Below are 20,661 nucleotides of genomic sequence, written 5' to 3'. Positions count from 1 at the left end.
CTATTCAACAAGTCTGCAACACGTCCTTAAGAGTTGCATGATATCACACAATGTCAAAGTGTAATTTCTCCAGTTCTGATCATTGTTTAGGTTGTTGGTAGCTTAGTCCAATGCCAAAACACAGTGAAATCTTTTTATGGCTTTAAACGCGTTTTCTCCTCGAGAGAAACATGATTTCACTAAAAACGTTATAGTTTAAACATGCCTGTTGTACATGTGTGCAAACACTCAGAGCCTTAAGATAGGGGTTTCACCAATGTGTTTTTTGGTGAGAAACCTTCTATTTCAAGGTTCTGTGCGTTTTCAGACAAGTACAATATGTATTTATAGTGTTTCTGAGGAAATCCCTCCTTTTAATGCATTTTCTCGCAGAAAATGAGTCTCTCGCCATGGGAACATGGCTTTTTTGAAAAAGCATATTCTGGTCGAGAAATCGTGTTTTAAACAATAAAAACGAGTCCCGGCCTTATTTAGTTCACATTTTTACTTTTGGTAAGCTAGCCCGTATTCATAACGCACTAAACCTTTTTATCGCGTTAAACGCCTTTTCTCGACAAGAAAAGCAGCATTTCATCAAAAACAAACAAAACAAGAAAAATGAATCTATTCAACAAGTCTGCAACACGTCCTTAAGAGTTGCATGATTTCACCAAATGTTAATGTGTAATTTCTCCAGTTCTGATCATTGTTTAGGTTGTTGGTAGCTTGGTCCAAATGCCAAAACACAGTGAAATCTTGTTATGGCTTTAAACGCGTTTTCTCCTCGAGAGAAACATGATTTCACTAAAAACGTTATAGTTTAAACATGCCTGTTGTAAATGTGTGCAAACACTCAGAGCCTTAAGATAGGGGTTTCACCAATGTGTTTTTTGGTGAGAAACCTTCTATTTCAAGGTTCTGTGCGTTTTCAGACAAGTACAATATGTATTTATAGTGTTTCTGAGGAAATCCCTCCTTTTAATGCATTTTCTCAAAGAAAATGAGTCTCTCGCCATGTGAACATGGCTTTTTTGAAAAAGCATATTCTGGTCGAGAAATCGTGTTTTAAACAATGAGAACGACTCCCGGCCTTATTTAATTCTCATTTTTACTTTTGGTAAGCTAGCCCGTATTCATAACGCACTAAACCTTTTTATCGCGTTAAACGCCTTTTCTCGACAAGAAAAGCAGCATTTCATCAAAAACAAACAAAACAAGAAAAATGAATCTATTCAACAAGTCTGCAACACGTCCTTAAGAGTTGCATGATTTCACAAAATGTTAATGTGTAATTTCTCCAGTTCTGATCATTGTTTAGGTTGTTGGTAGCTTGGTCCAATTCCAAAACACAGTGAAATCTTGTTATGGCTTTAAACGCGTTTTCTCCTCGAGAGAAACATGATTTCACTAAAAACGTTATAGTTTAAACATGCCTGTTGTACATGTGTGCAAACACTCAGAGCCTTAAGATAGGGGTTTCACCAATGTGTTTTTTGGTGAGAAACCTTCTATTTCAAGGTTCTGTGCGTTTTCAGACAAGTACAATATATATTTATAGTGTTTCTGAGGAAATCCCTCCTTTTAATGCATTTTCTCGCAGAAAATGAGTCTCGCCATGGGAACATGGCTTTTTTGAAAAAGCATATTCTGGTCGAGAAATAGTGTTTTAAACAATGAGAACGACTCCCGGCCTTATTTAGTTCACATTTTTACTTTTGGTAAGCTAGCCCGTATTCATAACGCACTAAACCTTTTTATCGCGTTAAACGCCTTTTCTCGACAAGAAAAGCAGCATTTCATCAAAAACAAACAAAACAAGAAAAATGAATCTATTCAACAAGTCTGCAACACGTCCTTAAGAGTTGCATGATTTCACCAAATGTTAATGTGTAATTTCTCCAGTTCTGATCATTGTTTAGGTTGTTGGTAGCTTGGTCCAAATGCCAAAACACAGTGAAATCTTGTTATGGCTTTAAACGCGTTTTCTCCTCGAGAGAAACATGATTTCACTAAAAACGTTATAGTTTAAACATGCCTGTTGTACATGTGTGCAAACACTCAGAGCCTTAAGATAGGGGTTTCACCAATGTGTTTTTTGGTGAGAAACCTTCTATTTCAAGGTTCTGTGCGTTTTCAGACAAGTACAATATGTATTTATAGTGTTTCTGAGGAAATCCCTCCTTTTAATGCATTTTCTCAAAGAAAATGAGTCTCTCGCCATGTGAACATGGCTTTTTTGAAAAAGCATATTCTGGTCGAGAAATCGTGTTTTAAACAATGAGAACGACTCCCGGCCTTATTTAATTCTCATTTTTACTTTTGGTAAGCTAGCCCGTATTCATAACGCACTAAACCTTTTTATCGCGTTAAACGCCTTTTCTCGACAAGAAAAGCAGCATTTCATCAAAAACAAACAAAACAAGAAAAATGAATCTATTCAACAAGTCTGCAACACGTCCTTAAGAGTTGCATGATTTCACAAAATGTTAATGTGTAATTTCTCCAGTTCTGATCATTGTTTAGGTTGTTGGTAGCTTGGTCCAATTCCAAAACACAGTGAAATCTTGTTATGGCTTTAAACGCGTTTTCTCCTCGAGAGAAACATGATTTCACTAAAAACGTTATAGTTTAAACATGCCTGTTGTACATGTGTGCAAACACTCAGAGCCTTAAGATAGGGGTTTCACCAATGTGTTTTTTGGTGAGAAACCTTCTATTTCAAGGTTCTGTGCGTTTTCAGACAAGTACAATATATATTTATAGTGTTTCTGAGGAAATCCCTCCTTTTAATGCATTTTCTCGCAGAAAATGAGTCTCGCCATGGGAACATGGCTTTTTTGAAAAAGCATATTCTGGTCGAGAAATAGTGTTTTAAACAATGAGAACGACTCCCGGCCTTATTTAGTTCACATTTTTACTTTTGGTAAGCTAGCCCGTATTCATAACGCACTAAACCTTTTTATCGCGTTAAACGCCTTTTCTCGACAAGAAAAGCACCATTTCATCAAAAACAAACAAAACAAGAAAAATGAAGCTATTCAACAAGTCTGCAACACGTCCTTAAGAGTTGCATGATTTCACACAATGTCAATGTGTAATTTCTCCAGTTCTGATCATTGTTTAGGTTGTTGGTAGCTTGGTCCAATGCCAAAACACAGTGAAATCTTTTTATGGCTTTAAACGCGTTTTCTCCTCGAGAGAAACATGATTTCACTAAAAACGTTATAGTTTAAACATGCCTGTTGTACATGTGTGCAAACACTCAGAGCCTTAAGATAGGGGTTTCACCAATGTGTTTTTTGGTGAGAAACCTTCTATTTCAAGATTCTGTGCGTTTTCAGACAAGTACAATATGTATTTATAGTGTTTCTGAGGAAATCCCTCCTTTTAATGCATTTTCTCGCAGAAAATGAGTCTCTCGCCATGGGAACATGGCTTTTTTGGAAAAAGCATATTCTGGTCGAGAAATCGTGTTTTAAACAATAAAAACGAGTCCCGGCCTTATTTAGTTCATATTTTTACTTTTCGTAAGCTAGCCCGTATTCATAACGCACTAAACCTTTTTATCGCGTTAAACGCCTTTTCTCGACAAGAAAAGCACCATTTCATCAAAAACAAACAAAACAAGAAAAATGAATCTATTCAACAAGTCTGCAACACGTCCTTAAGAGTTGCATGATTTCACACAATGTCAATGTGTAATTTCTCCAGTTCTGATTATTGTTTAGGTTGTTGGTAGCTTGGTCCAATGCCAAAACACAGTGAAATCTTTTTATGGCTTTAAACGCGTTTTCTCCTCGAGAGAAACATGATTTCACTAAAAACGTTATAGTTTAAACATGCCTGTTGTACATGTGTGCAAACACTCAGAGCCTTAAGATAGGGGTTTCACCAATGTGTTTTTTGGTGAGAAACCTTCTATTTCAAGGTTCTGTGCGTTTTCAGACAAGTACAATATATATTTATAGTGTTTCTGAGGAAATCCCTCCTTTTAATGCATTTTCTTGCAGAAAATGAGTCTCGCCATGGGAACATGGCTTTTTTGAAAAAGCATATTCTGGTCGAGAAATAGTGTTTTAAACAATGAGAACGACTCCCGGCCTTATTTAGTTCACATTTTTACTTTTGGTAAGCTAGCCCGTATTCATAACGCACTAAACCTTTTTATCGCGTTAAACGCCTTTTCTCGACAAGAAAAGCACCATTTCATCAAAAACAAACAAAACAACAAAAATGAAACTATTCAACAAGTCTGCAACACGTCCTTAAGAGTTGCATGATTTCACACAATGTCAATGTGTAATTTCTCCAGTTCTGATCATTGTTTAGGTTGTTGGTAGCTTGGTCCAATGCCAAAACACAGTGAAATCTTTTTATGGCTTTAAACGCGTTTTCTCCTCTAGAGAAACATGATTTCACTAAAAACGTTATAGTTTAAACATGCCTGTTGTACATGTGTGCAAACACTCAGAGCCTTAAGATAGGGGTTTCACCAATGTGTTTTTTGGTGAGAAACCTTCTATTCCAAGGTTCTGTGCGTTTTCAGACAAGTACAATATGTATTTATAGTGTTTCTGATGAAATCCCTCCTTTTAATGCATTTTCTCGCAGAAAATGAGTCTCTCGCCATGGGAACATGGCTTTTTTTGAAAAAGCATATTCTGGTCGAGAAATCGTGTTTTAAACAATGAGAACGACTCCCGGCCTTATTTAGTTCACATTTTTACTTTTGGTAAGCTAGCCCGTATTCATAACGCACTAAACCTTTTTATCGCGTTAAACGCCTTTTCTCGACAAGAAAAGCACCATTTCATCAAAAACAAACAAAACAAGAAAAATGAATCTATTCAACAAATCTGCAACACGTCCTTAAGAGTTGCATGATATCACACAATGTCAAAGTGTAATTTCTCCAGTTCTGATCATTGTTTAGGTTGTTGGTAGCTTAGTCCAATGCCAAAACACAGTGAAATCTTTTTATGGCTTTGAACGCGTTTTCTCCTCGAGAGAAACATGATTTCACTAAAAACGTTATAGTTTAAACATGCCTGTTGTAAATGTGTGCAAACACTCAGAGCCTTAAGATAGGGGTTTCACCAATGTGTTTTTTGGTGAGAAACCTTCTATTTCAAGATTCTGTGCGTTTTCAGACAAGTACAATATGTATTTATAGTGTTTCTGAGGAAATCCCTCCTTTTAATGCATTTTCTCGCAGAAAATGAGTCTCTCGCCATGGGAACATGGCTTTTTTGGAAAAAGCATATTCTGGTCGAGAAATCGTGTTTTAAACAATAAAAACGAGTCCCGGCCTTATTTAGTTCACATTTTTACTTTTCGTAAGCTAGCCCGTATTCATAACGCACTAAACCTTTTTATCTTGTTAAACGCCTTTTCTCGACAAGAAAAGCACAATTTCATCAAAAACAAACAAAACAAGAAAAATGAATCTATTCAACAAGTCTGCAACACGTCCTTAAGAGTTGCATGATATCACACAATGTCAAAGTGTAATTTCTCCAGTTCTGATCATTGTTTAGGTTGTTGGTAGCTTAGTCCAATGCCAAAACACAGTGAAATCTTTTTATGGCTTTAAACGCGTTTTCTCCTCGAGAGAAACATGATTTCACTAAAAACGTTATAGTTTAAACATGCCTGTTGTACATGTGTGCAAACACTCAGAGCCTTAAGATAGGGGTTTCACCAATGTGTTTTTTGGTGAGAAACCTTCTATTTCAAGATTCTGTGCGTTTTCATACAAGTACAATATGTATTTATAGTGTTTCTGATGAAATCCCTCCTTTTAATGCATTTTCTCACAGAAAATGAGTCTCTCACCATGGGAACATGGCTTTTTTGAAAAAGCATATTCTGGTCGAGAAATCGTGTTTTAAACAATGAGAACGACTCCCGGCCTTATTTAATTCACATTTTTACTTTTGGTAAGCTAGCCCGTATTCATAACGCACTAAACCCTTTTATCGCGTTAAACGCCTTTTCTCGACAAGAAAAGCACCATTTCATCAAAAACAAACAAAACAAGAAAAATGAATCTATTCAACAAGTCTGCAACACGTCCTTAAGAGTTGCATGATTTCACACAATGTCAATGTGTAATTTCTCCAGTTCTGATTATTGTTTAGGTTGTTGGTAGCTTGGTCCAATGCCAAAACACAGTGAAATCTTTTTATGGCTTTAAACGCGTTTTCTCCTCGAGAGAAACATGATTTCACTAAAAACGTTATAGTTTAAACATGCCTGTTGTACATGTGTGCAAACACTCAGAGCCTTAAGATAGGGGTTTCACCAATGTGTTTTTTGGTGAGAAACCTTCTATTTCAAGGTTCTGTGCGTTTTCAGACAAGTACAATATATATTTATAGTGTTTCTGAGGAAATCCCTCCTTTTAATGCATTTTCTTGCAGAAAATGAGTCTCGCCATGGCAACATGGCTTTTTTTGAAAAAGCATATTCTGGTCGAGAAATAGTGTTTTAAACAATGAGAACGACTCCCGGCCTTATTTAGTTCACATTTTTACTTTTGATAAGCTAGCCCGTATTCATAACGCACTAAACCTTTTTATCGCGTTAAACGGCTTTTCTCGACAAGAAAAGCACCATTTCATCAAAAACAAACAAAACAAGAAAAATGAATCTATTCAAAAAGTCTGCAACACGTCCTTAAGAGTTGCATGATTTCACACAATGTCAATGTGTAATTTCTCCAGTTCTGATTATTGTTTAGGTTGTTGGTAGCTTGGTCCAATGCCAAAACACAGTGAAATCTTTTTATGGCTTTAAACGCGTTTTCTCCTCGAGAGAAACATGATTTCACTAAAAACGTTATAGTTTAAACATGCCTGTTGTACATGTGTGCAAACACTCAGAGCCTTAAGATAGGGGTTTCACCAATGTGTTTTTTGGTGAGAAACCTTCTATTTCAAGGTTCTGTGCGTTTTCAGACAAGTACAATATGTATTTATAGTGTTTCTGAGGAAATCCCTCCTTTTAATGCATTTTCTCGCAGAAAATGAGTCTCTCGCCATGGGAACATGGCTTTTTTTGAAAAAGCATATTCTGGTCGAGAAATCGTGTTTTAAACAATAAAAACGAGCCCCGGCCTTATTTAGTTCATATTTTTACTTTTCGTAAGCTAGCCCGTATTCATAACGCACTAAACCTTTTTATCGCGTTAAACGCCTTTTCTCGACAAGAAAAGCACCATTTCATCAAAAACAAACAAAACAAGAAAAATGAATCTATTCAACAAGTCTGCAACACGTCCTTAAGAGTTGCATGATTTCACACAATGTCAATGTGTAATTTCTCCAGTTCTGATTATTGTTTAGGTTGTTGGTAGCTTGGTCCAATGCCAAAACACAGTGAAATCTTTTTATGGCTTTAAACGCGTTTTCTCCTCGAGAGAAACATGATTTCACTAAAAACGTTATAGTTTAAACATGCCTGTTGTACATGTGTGCAAACACTCAGAGCCTTAAGATAGGGGTTTCACCAATGTGTTTTTTGGTGAGAAACCTTCTATTTCAAGGTTCTGTGCGTTTTCAGACAAGTACAATATATATTTATAGTGTTTCTGAGGAAATCCCTCCTTTTAATGCATTTTCTTGCAGAAAATGAGTCTCGCCATGGGAACATGGCTTTTTTGAAAAAGCATATTCTGGTCGAGAAATAGTGTTTTAAACAATGAGAACGAGTCCCGGCCTTATTTAGTTCACATTTTTACTTTTGGTAAGCTAGCCCGTATTCATAACGCACTAAACCTTTTTATCGCGTTTAAACGCCTTTTCTCGACAAGAAAAGCACCATTCATCAAAAACAAACAAAACAACAAAAATGAATCTATTCAACAAGTCTGCAACACGTCCTTAAGAGTTGCATGATATCACACACAATGTCAAAGTGTAATTTCTCCAGTTCTGATCATTGTTTAGGTTGTTGGTAGCTTAGTCCAATGCCAAAACACAGTGAAATCTTTTTATGGCTTTAAACGCGTTTTATCCTCGAGAGAAACATGATTTCACTAAAAACGTTATAGTTTAAACATGCCTGTTGTACATGTGTGCAAACACTCAGAGCCTTAAGATAGGGGTTTCACCAATGTGTTTTTTGGTGAGAAACCTTCTATTTCAAGGTTCTGTGCGTTTTCAGACAAGTACAATATATATTTATAGTGTTTCTGTGGAAATCCCTCCTTTTAATGCATTTTCTCGCAGAAAATGAGTCTCTCGCCATGGGAACATGGCTTTTTTGAAAAAGCATATTCTGGTCGAGAAATAGTGTTTTAAACAATGAGAACGACTCCCGGCCTTATTTAGTTCACATTTTTACTTTTGGTAAGCTAGCCCGTATTCATAACGCACTAAACCTTTTTATCGCGTTAAACGCCTTTTCTCGACAAGAAAAGCACCATTTCATCAAAAACAAACAAAACAACAAAAATGAAACTATTCAACAAGTCTGCAACACGTCCTTAAGAGTTGCATGATTTCACACAATGTCAATGTGTAATTTCTCCAGTTCTGATCATTGTTTAGGTTGTTGGTAGCTTGGTCCAATGCCAAAACACAGTGAAATCTTTTTATGGCTTTAAACGCGTTTTCTCCTCTAGAGAAACATGATTTCACTAAAAACGTTATAGTTTAAACATGCCTGTTGTACATGTGTGCAAACACTCAGAGCCTTAAGATAGGGGTTTCACCAATGTGTTTTTTGGTGAGAAACCTTCTATTCCAAGGTTCTGTGCGTTTTCAGACAAGTACAATATGTATTTATAGTGTTTCTGATGAAATCCCTCCTTTTAATGCATTTTCTCGCAGAAAATGAGTCTCTCGCCATGGGAACATGGCTTTTTTTGAAAAAGCATATTCTGGTCGAGAAATCGTGTTTTAAACAATGAGAACGACTCCCGGCCTTATTTAGTTCACATTTTTACTTTTGGTAAGCTAGCCCGTATTCATAACGCACTAAACCTTTTTATCGCGTTAAACGCCTTTTCTCGACAAGAAAAGCACCATTTCATCAAAAACAAACAAAACAAGAAAAATGAATCTATTCAACAAATCTGCAACACGTCCTTAAGAGTTGCATGATATCACACAATGTCAAAGTGTAATTTCTCCAGTTCTGATCATTGTTTAGGTTGTTGGTAGCTTAGTCCAATGCCAAAACACAGTGAAATCTTTTTATGGCTTTGAACGCGTTTTCTCCTCGAGAGAAACATGATTTCACTAAAAACGTTATAGTTTAAACATGCCTGTTGTAAATGTGTGCAAACACTCAGAGCCTTAAGATAGGGGTTTCACCAATGTGTTTTTTGGTGAGAAACCTTCTATTTCAAGATTCTGTGCGTTTTCAGACAAGTACAATATGTATTTATAGTGTTTCTGAGGAAATCCCTCCTTTTAATGCATTTTCTCGCAGAAAATGAGTCTCTCGCCATGGGAACATGGCTTTTTTGGAAAAAGCATATTCTGGTCGAGAAATCGTGTTTTAAACAATAAAAACGAGTCCCGGCCTTATTTAGTTCACATTTTTACTTTTCGTAAGCTAGCCCGTATTCATAACGCACTAAACCTTTTTATCTTGTTAAACGCCTTTTCTCGACAAGAAAAGCACAATTTCATCAAAAACAAACAAAACAAGAAAAATGAATCTATTCAACAAGTCTGCAACACGTCCTTAAGAGTTGCATGATATCACACAATGTCAAAGTGTAATTTCTCCAGTTCTGATCATTGTTTAGGTTGTTGGTAGCTTAGTCTAATGCCAAAACACAGTGAAATCTTTTTATGGCTTTAAACGCGTTTTCTCCTCGAGAGAAAAATGATTTCACTAAAAACGTTATAGTTTAAACATGCCTGTTGTACCTGTGTGCAAACACTCAGAGCCTTAAGATAGGGGTTTCACCAATGTGTTTTTTGGTGAGAAACCTTCTATTTCAAGATTCTGTGCGTTTTCATACAAGTACAATATGTATTTATAGTGTTTCTGATGAAATCCCTCCTTTTAATGCATTTTCTCGCAGAAAATGAGTCTCTCGCCATGGGAACATGGCTTTTTTGAAAAAGCATATTCTGGTCGAGAAATCGTGTTTTAAACAATGAGAACGACTCCCGGCCTTATTTAGTTCACATTTTTACTTTTGGTAAGCTAGCCCGTATTCATAACGCACTAAACCTTTTTATCGCGTTAAACGCCTTTTCTCGACAAGAAAAGCACAATTTCATCAAAAACAAACAAAACAAGAAAAATGAATCTATTCAACAAGTCTGCAACTCGTCCTTAAGAGTTGCATGATTTCACACAATGTCAATGTGTAATTTCTCCAGTTCTGATCATTGTTTAGGTTGTTGGTAGCTTGGTCCAATGCCAAAACACAGTGAAATCTTTTTATGGCTTTAAACGCGTTTTCTCCTCGAGAGAAAAATGATTTCACTAAAAACGTTATAGTTTAAACATGCCTGTTGTACCTGTGTGCAAACACTCAGAGCCTTAAGATAGGGGTTTCACCAATGTGTTTTTTGGTGAGAAACCTTCTATTTCAAGATTCTGTGCGTTTTCATACAAGTACAATATGTATTTATAGTGTTTCTGATGAAATCCCTGCTTTTAATGCATTTTCTCGCAGAAAATGAGTCTCTCGCCATGGGAACATGGCTTTTTTGAAAAAGCATATTCTGGTCGAGAAATCGTGTTTTAAACAATGAGAACGACTCCCGGCCTTATTTAGTTCACATTTTTACTTTTGGTAAGCTAGCCCGTATTCATAACGCACTAAACCTTTTTATCGCGTTAAACGCCTTTTCTCGACAAGAAAAGCACAAATTTCATCAAAAACAAACAAAACAAGAAAAATGAATCTATTCAACAAGTCTGCAACTCGTCCTTAAGAGTTGCATGATTTCACACAATGTCAATGTGTAATTTCTCCAGCTCTGATCATTGTTTAGGTTGTTGGTAGCTTGGTCCAATGCCAAAACACAGTGAAATCTTTTTATGGCTTTAAACGCGTTTTCTCCTCGAGAGAAACATGATTTCACTAAAAACGTTATAGTTTAAACATGCCTGTTGTACATGTGTGCAAACACTCAGAGCCTTAAGATAGGGGTTTCACCAATGTGTTTTTTGGTGAGAAACCTTCTATTTCAAGGTTCTGTGCGTTTTCAGACAAGTATAATATATATTTATAGTGTTTCTGAGGAAATCCCTCCTTTTAATGCATTTTCTCGCAGAAAATGAGTCTCGCCATGGGAACATGGCTTTTTTGAAAAAGCATATTCTGGTCGAGAAATAGTGTTTTAAACAATGAGAACGACTCCCGGCCTTATTTAGTTCACATTTTTACTTTTGGTAAGCTAGCCCGTATTCATAACGCACTAAACCTTTTTATCGCGTTAAACGCCTTTTCTCGACAAGAAAAGCACAATTTCATCAAAAACAAACAAAACAAGAAAAATGAAACTATTCAACAAGTCTGCAACACGTCCTTAAGAGTTGCATGATTTCACACAATGTCAATGTGTAATTTCTCCAGTTCTGATCATTGTTTAGGTTGTTGGTAGCTTGGTCCAATGCCAAAACACAGTGAAATCTTTTTATGGCTTTAAACGCGTTTTCTCCTCGAGAGAAACATGATTTCACTAAAAACGTTATAGTTTAAACATGCCTGTTGTACATGTGTGCAAACACTCAGAGCCTTAAGATAGGGGTTTCACCAATGTGTTTTTTGGTGAGAAACCTTCTATTCCAAGGTTCTGTGCGTTTTCAGACAAGTACAATATGTATTTATAGTGTTTCTGAGGAAATCCCTCCTTTTAATGCATTTTCTCGCAGAAAATGAGTCTCTCGCCATGGGAACATGGCTTTTTTTGAAAAAGCATATTCTGGTCGAGAAATCGTGTTTTAAACAATAAAAACGAGTCCCGGCCTTATTTAGTTCACATTTTTACTTTTGGTAAGCTAGCCCGTATTCATGACGCACTAAACCTTTTTATCGCGTTAAACGCCTTTTCTCGACAAGAAAAGCACCATTTCATCAAAAACAAACAAAACAACAAAAATGAATCTATTCAACAAGTCTGCAACACGTCCTTAAGAGTTGCATGATATCACACAATGTCAAAGTGTAATTTCTCCAGTTCTGATCATTGTTTAGGTTGTTGGTAGCTTAGTCCAACGCCAAAACACAGTGAAATCTTTTTATGGCTTTAAACGCGTTTTCTCCTCGAGAGAAACATGATTTCACTAAAAACGTTATAGTTTAAACATGCCTGTTGTACATGTGTGCAAACACTCAGAGCCTTAAGATAGGGGTTTCACCAATGTGTTTTTTGGTGAGAAACCTTCTATTTCAAGGTTCTGTGCGTTTTCAGACAAGTACAATATGTATTTATAGTGTTTCTGAGGAAATCCCTCCTTTTAATGCATTTTCTCGCAGAAAATGAGTCTCTCGCCATGGGAACATGGCTTTTTTTGAAAAAGCATATTCTGGTCGAGAAATCGTGTTTTAAACAATAAAAACGAGTCCCGGCCTTATTTAGTTCACATTTTTACTTTTGGTAAGCTAGCCCGTATTCATAACGCACTAAACCTTTTTATCGCGTTAAACGCCTTTTCTCGACAAGAAAAGCACAATTTCATCAAAAACAAACAAAACAACAAAAATGAATCTATTCAACAAGTCTGCAACACGTCCTTAAGAGTTGCATGATTTCACACAATGTCAATGTGTAATTTCTCCAGTTCTGATCATTGTTTAGGTTGTTGGTAGCTTGGTCCAATGCCAAAACACAGTGAAATCTTGTTATGGCTTTAAACGCGTTTTCTCCTCGAGAGAAACATGATTTCACTAAAAACGTTATAGTTTAAACATGCCTGTTGTACATGTGTGCAAACACTCAGAGCCTTAAGATAGGGGTTTCACCAATGTGTTTTTTGGTGAGAAACCTTCTATTTCAAGGTTCTGTGCGTTTTCAGACAAGTACAATATGTATTTATAGTGTTTCTGAGGAAATCCCTCCTTTTAATGCATTTTCTCGCAGAAAATGAGTCTCTCGCAATGGGAACATGGCTTTTTTTGAAAAAGCATATTCTGGTCGAGAAATCGTGTTTTAAACAATGAGAACGACTCCCGGCCTTATTTAGTTCACATTTTTACTTTTGGTAAGCTAGCCCGTATTCATAACGCACTAAACCTTTTTATCGCGTTAAACGCCTTTTCTCGACAAGAAAAGCACCATTTCATCAAAAACAAACAAAACAAGAAAAATGAATCTATTCAACAAGTCTGCAACACGTCCTTAAGAGTTGCATGATATCACACAATGTCAAAGTGTAATTTCTCCAGTTCTGATCATTGTTTAGGTTGTTGGTAGCTTAGTCCAATGCCAAAACACAGTGAAATCTTTTTATGGCTTTAAACGCGTTTTCTCCTCGAGAGAAACATGATTTCACTAAAAACGTTATAGTTTAAACATGCCTGTTGTACATGTGTGCAAACACTCAGAGCCTTAAGATAGGGGTTTCACCAATGTGTTTTTTGGTGAGAAACCTTCTATTTCAAGGTTCTGTGCGTTTTCAGACAAGTACAATATGTATTTATAGTGTTTCTGAGGAAATCCCTCCTTTTAATGCATTTTCTCGCAGAAAATGAGTCTCTCGCCATGGGAACATGGCTTTTTTGAAAAAGCATATTCTGGTCGAGAAATCGTGTTTTAAACAATAAAAACGAGTCCCGGCCTTATTTAGTTCACATTTTTACTTTTGGTAAGCTAGCCCGTATTCATAACGCACTAAACCTTTTTATCGCGTTAAACGCCTTTTCTCGACAAGAAAAGCAGCATTTCATCAAAAACAAACAAAACAAGAAAAATGAATCTATTCAACAAGTCTGCAACACGTCCTTAAGAGTTGCATGATTTCACCAAATGTTAATGTGTAATTTCTCCAGTTCTGATCATTGTTTAGGTTGTTGGTAGCTTGGTCCAAATGCCAAAACACAGTGAAATCTTGTTATGGCTTTAAACGCGTTTTCTCCTCGAGAGAAACATGATTTCACTAAAAACGTTATAGTTTAAACATGCCTGTTGTAAATGTGTGCAAACACTCAGAGCCTTAAGATAGGGGTTTCACCAATGTGTTTTTTGGTGAGAAACCTTCTATTTCAAGGTTCTGTGCGTTTTCAGACAAGTACAATATGTATTTATAGTGTTTCTGAGGAAATCCCTCCTTTTAATGCATTTTCTCGCAGAAAATGAGTCTCTCGCCATGGGAACATGGCTTTTTTGAAAAAGCATATTCTGGTCGAGAAATCGTGTTTTAAACAATGAGAACGACTCCCGGCCTTATTTAATTCTCATTTTTACTTTTGGTAAGCTAGCCCGTATTCATAACGCACTAAACCTTTTTATCGCGTTAAACGCCTTTTCTCGACAAGAAAAGCAGCATTTCATCAAAAACAAACAAAACAAGAAAAATGAATCTATTCAACAAGTCTGCAACACGTCCTTAAGAGTTGCATGATTTCACAAAATGTTAATGTGTAATTTCTCCAGTTCTGATCATTGTTTAGGTTGTTGGTAGCTTGGTCCAATTCCAAAACACAGTGAAATCTTGTTATGGCTTTAAACGCGTTTTCTCCTCGAGAGAAACATGATTTCACTAAAAACGTTATAGTTTAAACATGCCTGTTGTACATGTGTGCAAACACTCAGAGCCTTAAGATAGGGGTTTCACCAATGTGTTTTTTGGTGAGAAACCTTCTATTTCAAGGTTCTGTGCGTTTTCAGACAAGTACAATATATATTTATAGTGTTTCTGAGGAAATCCCTCCTTTTAATGCATTTTCTCGCAGAAAATGAGTCTCGCCATGGGAACATGGCTTTTTTGAAAAAGCATATTCTGGTCGAGAAATAGTGTTTTAAACAATGAGAACGACTCCCGGCCTTATTTAGTTCACATTTTTACTTTTGGTAAGCTAGCCCGTATTCATAACGCACTAAACCTTTTTATCGCGTTAAACGCCTTTTCTCGACAAGAAAAGCAGCATTTCATCAAAAACAAACAAAACAAGAAAAATGAATCTATTCAACAAGTCTGCAACACGTCCTTAAGAGTTGCATGATTTCACCAAATGTTAATGTGTAATTTCTCCAGTTCTGATCATTGTTTAGGTTGTTGGTAGCTTGGTCCAAATGCCAAAACACAGTGAAATCTTGTTATGGCTTTAAACGCGTTTTCTCCTCGAGAGAAACATGATTTCACTAAAAACGTTATAGTTTAAACATGCCTGTTGTACATGTGTGCAAACACTCAGAGCCTTAAGATAGGGGTTTCACCAATGTGTTTTTTGGTGAGAAACCTTCTATTTCAAGGTTCTGTGCGTTTTCAGACAAGTACAATATGTATTTATAGTGTTTCTGAGGAAATCCCTCCTTTTAATGCATTTTCTCAAAGAAAATGAGTCTCTCGCCATGTGAACATGGCTTTTTTGAAAAAGCATATTCTGGTCGAGAAATCGTGTTTTAAACAATGAGAACGACTCCCGGCCTTATTTAATTCTCATTTTTACTTTTGGTAAGCTAGCCCGTATTCATAACGCACTAAACCTTTTTATCGCGTTAAACGCCTTTTCTCGACAAGAAAAGCAGCATTTCATCAAAAACAAACAAAACAAGAAAAATGAATCTATTCAACAAGTCTGCAACACGTCCTTAAGAGTTGCATGATTTCACAAAATGTTAATGTGTAATTTCTCCAGTTCTGATCATTGTTTAGGTTGTTGGTAGCTTGGTCCAATTCCAAAACACAGTGAAATCTTGTTATGGCTTTAAACGCGTTTTCTCCTCGAGAGAAACATGATTTCACTAAAAACGTTATAGTTTAAACATGCCTGTTGTACATGTGTGCAAACACTCAGAGCCTTAAGATAGGGGTTTCACCAATGTGTTTTTTGGTGAGAAACCTTCTATTTCAAGGTTCTGTGCGTTTTCAGACAAGTACAATATATATTTATAGTGTTTCTGAGGAAATCCCTCCTTTTAATGCATTTTCTCGCAGAAAATGAGTCTCGCCATGGGAACATGGCTTTTTTGAAAAAGCATATTCTGGTCGAGAAATAGTGTTTTAAACAATGAGAACGACTCCCGGCCTTATTTAGTTCACATTTTTACTTTTGGTAAGCTAGCCCGTATTCATAACGCACTAAACCTTTTTATCGCGTTAAACGCCTTTTCTCGACAAGAAAAGCACCATTTCATCAAAAACAAACAAAACAAGAAAAATGAAGCTATTCAACAAGTCTGCAACACGTCCTTAAGAGTTGCATGATTTCACACAATGTCAATGTGTAATTTCTCCAGTTCTGATCATTGTTTAGGTTGTTGGTAGCTTGGTCCAATGCCAAAACACAGTGAAATCTTTTTATGGCTTTAAACGCGTTTTCTCCTCGAGAGAAACATGATTTCACTAAAAACGTTATAGTTTAAACATGCCTGTTGTACATGTGTGCAAACACTCAGAGCCTTAAGATAGGGGTTTCACCAATGTGTTTTTTGGTGAGAAACCTTCTATTTCAAGATTCTGTGCGTTTTCAGACAAGTACAATATGTATTTATAGTGTTTCTGAGGAAATCCCTCCTTTTAATGCATTTTCTCGCAGAAAATGAGTCTCTCGCCATGGGAACATGGCTTTTTTGGAAAAAGCATATTCTGGTCGAGAAATCGTGTTTTAAACAATAAAAACGAGTCCCGGCCTTATTTAGTTCATATTTTTACTTTTCGTAAGCTAGCCCGTATTCATAACGCACTAAACCTTTTTATCGCGTTAAACGCCTTTTCTCGACAAGAAAAGCACCATTTCATCAAAAACAAACAAAACAAGAAAAATGAATCTATTCAACAAGTCTGCAACACGTCCTTAAGAGTTGCATGATTTCACACAATGTCAATGTGTAATTTCTCCAGTTCTGATTATTGTTTAGGTTGTTGGTAGCTTGGTCCAATGCCAAAACACAGTGAAATCTTTTTATGGCTTTAAACGCGTTTTCTCCTCGAGAGAAACATGATTTCACTAAAAACGTTATAGTTTAAACATGCCTGTTGTACATGTGTGCAAACACTCAGAGCCTTAAGATAGGGGTTTCACCAATGTGTTTTTTGGTGAGAAACCTTCTATTTCAAGGTTCTGTGCGTTTTCAGACAAGTACAATATATATTTATAGTGTTTCTGAGGAAATCCCTCCTTTTAATGCATTTTCTTGCAGAAAATGAGTCTCGCCATGGGAACATGGCTTTTTTGAAAAAGCATATTCTGGTCGAGAAATAGTGTTTTAAACAATGAGAACGAGTCCCGGCCTTATTTAGTTCACATTTTTACTTTTGGTAAGCTAGCCCGTATTCATAACGCACTAAACCTTTTTATCGCGTTTAAACGCCTTTTCTCGACAAGAAAAGCACCATTCATCAAAAACAAACAAAACAACAAAAATGAATCTATTCAACAAGTCTGCAACACGTCCTTAAGAGTTGCATGATATCACACACAATGTCAAAGTGTAATTTCTCCAGTTCTGATCATTGTTTAGGTTGTTGGTAGCTTAGTCCAATGCCAAAACACAGTGAAATCTTTTTATGGCTTTAAACGCGTTTTATCCTCGAGAGAAACATGATTTCACTAAAAACGTTATAGTTTAAACATGCCTGTTGTACATGTGTGCAAACACTCAGAGCCTTAAGATAGGGGTTTCACCAATGTGTTTTTTGGTGAGAAACCTTCTATTTCAAGGTTCTGTGCGTTTTCAGACAAGTACAATATATATTTATAGTGTTTCTGTGGAAATCCCTCCTTTTAATGCATTTTCTCGCAGAAAATGAGTCTCTCGCCATGGGAACATGGCTTTTTTGAAAAAGCATATTCTGGTCGAGAAATAGTGTTTTAAACAATGAGAACGACTCCCGGCCTTATTTAGTTCACATTTTTACTTTTGGTAAGCTAGCCCGTATTCATAACGCACTAAACCTTTTTATCGCGTTAAACGCCTTTTCTCGACAAGAAAAGCACCATTTCATCAAAAACAAACAAAACAACAAAAATGAAACTATTCAACAAGTCTGCAACACGTCCTTAAGAGTTGCATGATTTCACACAATGTCAATGTGTAATTTCTCCAGTTCTGATCATTGTTTAGGTTGTTGGTAGCTTGGTCCAATGCCAAAACACAGTGAAATCTTTTTATGGCTTTAAACGCGTTTTCTCCTCTAGAGAAACATGATTTCACTAAAAACGTTATAGTTTAAACATGCCTGTTGTACATGTGTGCAAACACTCAGAGCCTTAAGATAGGGGTTTCACCAATGTGTTTTTTGGTGAGAAACCTTCTATTCCAAGGTTCTGTGCGTTTTCGGACAAGTACAATATGTATTTATAGTGTTTCTGATGAAATCCCTCCTTTTAATGCATTTTCTCGCAGAAAATGAGTCTCTCGCCATGGGAACATGGCTTTTTTTGAAAAAGCATATTCTGGTCGAGAAATCGTGTTTTAAACAATGAGAACGACTCCCGGCCTTATTTAGTTCACATTTTTACTTTTGGTAAGCTAGCCCGTATTCATAACGCACTAAACCTTTTTATCGCGTTAAACGCCTTTTCTCGACAAGAAAAGCACCATTTCATCAAAAACAAACAAAACAAGAAAAATGAATCTATTCAACAAATCTGCAACACGTCCTTAAGAGTTGCATGATATCACACAATGTCAAAGTGTAATTTCTCCAGTTCTGATCATTGTTTAGGTTGTTGGTAGCTTAGTCCAATGCCAAAACACAGTGAAATCTTTTTATGGCTTTGAACGCGTTTTCTCCTCGAGAGAAACATGATTTCACTAAAAACGTTATAGTTTAAACATGCCTGTTGTAAATGTGTGCAAACACTCAGAGCCTTAAGATAGGGGTTTCACCAATGTGTTTTTTGGTGAGAAACCTTCTATTTCAAGATTCTGTGCGTTTTCAGACAAGTACAATATGTATTTATAGTGTTTCTGAGGAAATCCCTCCTTTTAATGCATTTTCTCGCAGAAAATGAGTCTCTCGCCATGGGAACATGGCTTTTTTGGAAAAAGCATATTCTGGTCGAGAAATCGTGTTTTAAACAATAAAAACGAGTCCCGGCCTTATTTAGTTCACATTTTTACTTTTCGTAAGCTAGCCCGTATTCATAACGCACTAAACCTTTTTATCTTGTTAAACGCCTTTTCTCGACAAGAAAAGCACAATTTCATCAAAAACAAACAAAACAAGAAAAATGAATCTATTCAACAAGTCTGCAACACGTCCTTAAGAGTTGCATGATATCACACAATGTCAAAGTGTAATTTCTCCAGTTCTGATCATTGTTTAGGTTGTTGGTAGCTTAGTCTAATGCCAAAACACAGTGAAATCTTTTTATGGCTTTAAACGCGTTTTCTCCTCGAGAGAAAAATGATTTCACTAAAAACGTTATAGTTTAAACATGCCTGTTGTACCTGTGTGCAAACACTCAGAGCCTTAAGATAGGGGTTTCACCAATGTGTTTTTTGGTGAGAAACCTTCTATTTCAAGATTCTGTGCGTTTTCATACAAGTACAATATGTATTTATAGTGTTTCTGATGAAATCCCTCCTTTTAATGCATTTTCTCGCAGAAAATGAGTCTCTCGCCATGGGAACATGGCTTTTTTGAAAAAGCATATTCTGGTCGAGAAATCGTGTTTTAAACAATGAGAACGACTCCCGGCCTTATTTAGTTCACATTTTTACTTTTGGTAAGCTAGCCCGTATTCATAACGCACTAAACCTTTTTATCGCGTTAAACGCCTTTTCTCGACAAGAAAAGCACAATTTCATCAAAAACAAACAAAACAAGAAAAATGAATCTATTCAACAAGTCTGCAACTCGTCCTTAAGAGTTGCATGATTTCACACAATGTCAATGTGTAATTTCTCCAGTTCTGATCATTGTTTAGGTTGTTGGTAGCTTGGTCCAATGCCAAAACACAGTGAAATCTTTTTATGGCTTTAAACGCGTTTTCTCCTCGAGAGAAAAATGATTTCACTAAAAACGTTATAGTTTAAACATGCCTGTTGTACCTGTGTGCAAACACTCAGAGCCTTAAGATAGGGGTTTCACCAATGTGTTTTTTGGTGAGAAACCTTCTATTTCAAGATTCTGTGCGTTTTCATACAAGTACAATATGTATTTATAGTGTTTCTGATGAAATCCCTGCTTTTAATGCATTTTCTCGCAGAAAATGAGTCTCTCGCCATGGGAACATGGCTTTTTTGAAAAAGCATATTCTGGTCGAGAAATCGTGTTTTAAACAATGAGAACGACTCCCGGCCTTATTTAGTTCACATTTTTACTTTTGGTAAGCTAGCCCGTATTCATAACGCACTAAACCTTTTTATCGCGTTAAACGCCTTTTCTCGACAAGAAAAGCACAAATTTCATCAAAAACAAACAAAACAAGAAAAATGAATCTATTCAACAAGTCTGCAACTCGTCCTTAAGAGTTGCATGATTTCACACAATGTCAATGTGTAATTTCTCCAGCTCTGATCATTGTTTAGGTTGTTGGTAGCTTGGTCCAATGCCAAAACACAGTGAAATCTTTTTATGGCTTTAAACGCGTTT

The sequence above is a fragment of the Lampris incognitus genome, chromosome 9 (genome assembly GCF_029633865.1).
Source record: "Lampris incognitus isolate fLamInc1 chromosome 9, fLamInc1.hap2, whole genome shotgun sequence".
Taxonomy (NCBI): Eukaryota; Metazoa; Chordata; class Actinopteri; order Lampriformes; family Lampridae; genus Lampris; species Lampris incognitus.
The sequence above is the reverse complement of the archived record's forward strand: the minus strand, read 5'-3'. Positions refer to the sequence as shown.